Below are 6,451 nucleotides of genomic sequence, written 5' to 3'. Positions count from 1 at the left end.
GTATTAACTTGACATATGATTTTGGTAATTTTGTAGTGGATTTTACTTTGTTTTTTATGTTAGGCAAATTTGTAGTATTTCATGCTTATCATTTGATTTACACAACGGGAGGTGCGTTGTTACTTTTTATGACATAGATATGTAATTCACTTATGAAGTTAAGTTATTACTAGCTTTAAGCAAAGGTTTTCTTAAGTGAAATATCATGATCTTTGCTCGTATTCCATCGCTCGATTTTTGCCGCTCGATAAGTGGAAGCTCCCCCTAAAGCAAGGTCACTCTCCTCAGCTGTCAGTTGTCCCACAACCAAACCCTACCAAAAACTTTGTCGTGAGACCCTCCTCCTGCCATTGGGTTGTTGTAGCAAGACAAACCTCTCTCCGAGATGTCAGTATATGATGACCCAACTGAGCTGTGTACTAAAAGAAGGGAGTCCTTGGGTGGTCTGTTGAGACAAAGGAGTCCTGCCAAAACCACTCCCCTGGATCCCATTGCACACAAGCCAAAGGACGGCTCTCACAAGCCCAAAAGCGCTAATGGCCAGTCTAAAGATTAGCAGGGTTAAGATCAATGACATAGGTCCTCCCACAAATGCCCACCACTCAGATCCTCTGAAATCGGCACTCAGCTACCTCTAGTGCCTCGATAGAGATGCTGTGGATTCTACCCTCTTCCTGTATCTTGAAGAAACTGCAAGACCCTATGGCTGTACTACAGGTTCTAACTAAGATGAGGGCCTCCAGTCACGTGAAGGCCCCCATCCAACAGGGTGATACCGACTCCTAAGGGGTGTGCCACTTTGGAGGGATAGCCTCTGTAATGTCCTGGCACATTCTTTGTGCTCCCCTCATTCCACGTATCTGAATGTCATGCATCTTCTCTGGAAGAACTGAGAACTGCAGACAATCGCCAAACAAACGGGTTGGACCCTCTGCCATGGACCCCCAAGAGATGTGATGCCTACTACCAACCAAGTGACCTCGATGTGTACTGACCAAGGGGTTCCAAACAAGTGGCTGCCTCAACCGCTCCTCCATGCATGTAGGCTGATGTTGCTCAGGTTCCCCCCCCCCGTTCCCCCGCGCAGCTGGTCACTGAACTCCAGTGAAATAGCTTCCTCTTGATGGAGAGGAGAAGGGTTCTATCTGATTCTTTGGTGAGAGATCCAAACCAACATGGAATCCCAAGTATCATACATGAGTAGCTAGAGGGATCCAGCAAAAGCCCTACCTGGAAACCACTCAAGTAGAGGAACCAACCTAGAAAGCCATTGTCTTTCTCCAATTGATCAATTCTCCTGATGCACAGCAAAACATCTCAAGAGCCTATTCACAACTGTGAAAGTTGGCCTCTCGGCCCTCCAAAAACAAACCTGAGTCATCAATAAACTCAACGTCCAAGATCTCCTCACCCCAAAAGAAACAGGAAGGGAGCAAGAGGGTAGCCCTGACAAACCCAACGTGAGAGAAAAAACCGCTCCCCTCTTGCCCTTGCCAAGAGCACATGACTGTGTGCCCATCTATAAAGAGATGATGCTCCCCTGATCCATGCCTTTGAGAACCCGATCCGCCATGAAGTTCCCTCAAGAAAGTCTTAGTCGGCGTTGTCATACGCCTTCTCAAAGTTGAGAAGGGGTATGACAAGATCCTCTCCTCTAAGACGAGCTAATGTTGATGCCTCCCAGAAGGTGAAGATGTTGTCAAGGATATTGCACTCCCTGACAAAACCAGTTGTGTCTCATGGATAAGGCTCTCTAGAAGAAGCTAAATTCTCATCCAAGAGCCTTGGCTAGGATTTTTGTAGGTTGAGTTGAGAATGGTGATGGGTCGCCACTGTCCAATTTCATCCAAGGAGCCACCCAACTTGGAGATAAGATAGATCAATCCCTCACTCATGTTGTCACGCATGTTTCCAATGTGCAGAATGTGCTAGTAAGCACTACAAAGGTCAGAGCCAACCACATCCCATTACTATAAAAAGGAACTAGGAGTCAAACCATTCTCTCCTAGGCAGCTGCCCCTTGGAAGTTCCCTAAGGGCCTCTTGCAATTCCTCTGGTTGTAATGGCCGCTCGAGCCACTGGCGCATCTCCTTAGTGACTAAACAGGGTGCTTGTTCCCACAACTTCTTGTCGCATGCCTCGCAATGCTCTAACTGTGGCTTAGCTAAAGGCAACTCTCTCTAAAAGTTAGTAGCAACTGTATGCATATCCTTGGGCTTTGTTGCAATGGACCCATCATGCCTGCTTAGCTGCCTCTAACACTAGTGTGCGCGTGGCGGGGACCCACCATCTCAAAAAAGTCTCCAGTGACTCTGTCCCCAACCTGTGTCCACTAGGATGCATGTTGATGAAAGGAAAAATCACGATGCCGCTCCTCGACTATGGTGACCACCTACTGGCGAGCCTGCTGCAGTTGCCTCTATATCTAGGGGCTATTCAAGTGACGCTCCTGCATCCATTGTAAGGATGCAATGCCCCATCAGAGTCACCTCTCCTCCTCTCTCGTCATAGTCAATTAGGCTATAGAATCCTAAAGAAAGGAATAGCTATACATACAATATAGGTAGACAATGACCATTATCATCTACCCAATGCCCATGAGTGTGTGACAATGTGCAAACCTCTATGAAGGTAAGCCCTTTTGTGAGCAAATCAGCAGGATTCTCAAAGGTGTGAATCTTGGCAAGCTGCAATCGCTTGTCCTCAAGTACCTCACGAATGAAGTGATACTTCACATCCACATGCTTTGTCTTTGCATGAAACACTGGATTCTTTGCCAATTGTATAGCACTTTGGCTATCACAGTGTAACGCAGGCATCTCAACATTGATTCCCAAGTTTCCCACTAGCCGACCAAGCCATATAGCTTCCTTGCAAGCTTCTGAAGCTGCAACGTATTCAGCCTCTGTCGTAGACAAGGTAACACAATCTTGCAAATGAGATCTCCATGAAACTGAACCTCCAGTGAATTCAATCACATAGCCTAAAGTGGACCTTTTCCGCCTTTTCCGCTTCAGACTTAGGGCAATTATTTTTAGAAAGTTTCACATATGGAGGAAATGGAGTACTCAATACCTTTCCCTTCTCCATATTGAAACGCTTGAGCACTTTAGCAATGCACTCAAATTGAGACAAATAGAACAATTTCTTGCATCTATCTCGCTTAATGTGCATGCCAAGGATATGGCTTGCTTCACCCATGTCTTTCATTTCAAAGTTTGTGTGTAACTCTGACTTCAAGCCTAAAATCTCATCCTTGCATTTCCCGGCAATTAACATATCATCCACATAAAGGACAAAAATCCACAAACTACCATCTTTAGCTCGCTTAGTGTAGAGGCAATGGTCCATATCGCTACGTTTGTAGCCTTGAGAGAGCATGAACGAGTATAATTTACGATACCACTCCCTTAATGACTGTTTTAGACCATAAAGAGTCTTTTCTAACTGACATATCAAGTCTTCATTGCCCTTCTCAACAAAACCTTCTGGCTGCTGCATATAAACTTCTTCTTGAAGGTCACCATGCAAGAACTCCGTCTTGACATCCATCTGGCCAAGTTCCATGTCGTCTTTAGTAACCAACGCAAGTACACACCGCAGAGTAGTCATCTTGACAACCGGAGAAAAGATCTCATCAAAGTCAATACCTTGTTGCTGCTTAAATCCTTTATCAATGTCATAAAATCTAATATCTAATATCTAACCAACCCAAATGATTTTCTCATATTAAATTGATCACTTAATGTGGGAGAATAAACAGGAACAAGTGTTAAGATATAGACATGTGCTTATAGATCTATCTCAACACGGGGCCAATGGTAAAGGGGCCCAAATGAGAGATGGTCTATCAAAGAGCAAGGCTAACAAATGGAGCATAAGACCTTAGGGTTAGCTTCATTGAAGACCTCCAATAATGTGTGTAAAAGGCCTTTGACCTTAGGTAAGCTAGGCTGAGCTTGAGGCGCGGGAACCCGACCCAGCTCGAGGTGCTTGTCCTGCTTGTCATGCTTGATGACTAAGGTGCTTGAGGTGCTTGATGATTAAGGTGCTTGAGATGCTTGAGGTGCTTAATTATTGAGATGCTTGAGATGCTTGACATGCTTGAGATGCTAGGGTTGCACTTGGGGTGAGAACCCACCCCAAGCTTAAAGTGCTTATGAGCCAAGCTTGTGGTGGGAACTGAGCCTATGCATGAGGGGTAGAGGTGTCAAAAAGTCAAAGATCCAATCCCTACAAGGAGGGGGCAAGCCCTACATGAGGGGGGATGAGAGAGAACACCCACACACTCACACAAGGCATGCATGGTACAAAGAAAGCAAAAGGGACACTTGTCAAGTTCCTCCTCATGTTGCCCTCATGGTGTGCTTGAAGCTTATTGGTTGGCCACCCAAGGGGTCCAATAATAATTTAGGAGATTTAATTAATTTATTTAGCATTTATCTATCCCTCTCTCTCAAAGGGGAAAGGGGGACACTTGTCTCAAGGCTACCCTTGCTTCTTGTAATGCCTCGTGCTTGTGATTGGCTAGGCCTGGAAGGGTCCAATGAGCTTCAAGCATGAGCTACAAGGGGGGGTCGACCCAAGCAAGCTAGGGGGTTTCTTAGGGGGTATACTCACCCACACACACTCACAAACACTCTCATGGTGTTCTATGCAAAGTGCAAGAGCTCCCTCTCCTTCTCCAAGCAAGTAGAGGTTGAGAGCCTACACCAACACTCTTGGATATGGAGTGCAAATCCAACCAAGAGCCATTCTTCAATGCTTAAGCTTTCCATCTCCTTCTTCTTCATTACTATGCTAGCAACAAGAGTTATGATAAGTGAGGAACTAATTCTTTCTCCTACGAAATGTTTCTTCTTCCTCTTCCCTACCCTCATTCCCTGCTAGCTCTCTCTCCACCTTCGAAGGTGTTTGAGGTCTTGGGACTGAGTCTTGGGATAGTTAAAGCTTTCTTCAAGTTTATGTTATGTTTGTGATGCATGAAGCTTTCCATATGGTCACAAGGAACACAAGGATTGTATTGTAACAAGTCTCTCTTAATGGGAGAAATCATAATACAAATGCCTATTGCAGGGGGGACCGGCTCCACATAAATCCGGTCCTCAGCTATTGTCATGTTCTCTAAATTCTCTCTCTTGCAAAAGTATTGTTCATGCCAAGTTAACTAATTGCTATGATTATGTTGCTATCTTCAACTATGTTCACCCGCTATGCTCACAAAGTCATTTCTCAAAAGTACTTTCATTAATTTCTGCTACTCTCAAGTTAAATAGGCCAATTCCATTACATTGGTATCAGAGCATTTGGTTTCTCTTTTCTTGCTTAAGAAGAGAGGTCCTTAAGTAGCCTATAAATGGTTGATGTTGTTAATTATATTAGGGTAAGTGGAATAGGGATCTATTATCGGTTTTGTTGAGCCCACTATGTGGGGGATGGTGCACACCTCGGGAGTTTTGGACTTAATAATGGAGTCTTTTTAGACTTGCCTACGTCTTTACCATTATTGAGCCATAAGAAGTCCGAAAGGAGCTAGCCCTTGGAAACTCTGCTATGTTAGACCTACTCCTATGCTCTTTATAATTAACCACTTCGAGCCGTGGGTGTAGACACTTAAGAGCCGATTTTCAAAGACTAAGAGGAGTGGCAACTAAGGTTTTGAATTGCCAAAGCATACACTAAGTACATACATAAATTTTGTTATCATGGCTGACAATAATCAAGAGAGTAGAATGAACATTTATATCTTTGATTTTGCACATGAAGGTGCTAATGATGATGCCCCCATGTTTGTGAATTATCTCGTCACTAGGTTGCAGCAAGCTATGGGCAACCCTGCTTTGCAAGCCGAAGTTACTCAACAACTTCGTGCTTATGGAATTTCCCTTCCTCTCCAAGAGGAGAGAGAGCTTAGGAGGCCTCTTGAAGAGACCCCCAAAAGAAGACTCTCTCCCATTCGAGAGGAGGAATCCAAAGAGCAAGAAAGCAATGAAAGTTTAAGTTCCTCTGAAGATGTGGCTCCACGTAGACGGCGGTCTAGACGATCGCCCACTCCTCCCAAGAGGAAAAGATCAACACATAGTCCTTCTCCTCATCACTCTGAAAGGCAAGAGAGTAAACAAAGGAAGAAAAGGGCTAGGAAGAGGTCACCCTCTTCTCCTTCTTCTTCACCTTCCTCCTCTTCTGACAAAAGTTATGGTTATTCTCCTAGAGAATACAAGAGGGGAGGACATCGCAAATCATTTCCTGCATGGCGAAGGTCACAAAAGCTAAAGAAGTTTAAGGAGGGAGGAAAGAGTATCTCCTTTCTCACCTATGATGGCACCTTCGGTGCTACCGACAAAGTGTTGACCTTCATCCAGTAATTTGATGCGGCCTTTGGAGATGAGGGCTTCACAGAGTCCTCTAAGCTACGCCATGTAGCTATGCACTTCCAAAAATCAGCTCGTCA

Source organism: Adiantum capillus-veneris, chromosome 13 (assembly GCF_014529385.1).
Source record: "Adiantum capillus-veneris isolate H3 chromosome 13, ASM1452938v2, whole genome shotgun sequence".
NCBI lineage: Eukaryota > Viridiplantae > Streptophyta > Polypodiopsida > Polypodiales > Pteridaceae > Adiantum > Adiantum capillus-veneris.
This window is presented reverse-complemented; position numbering follows the sequence as displayed.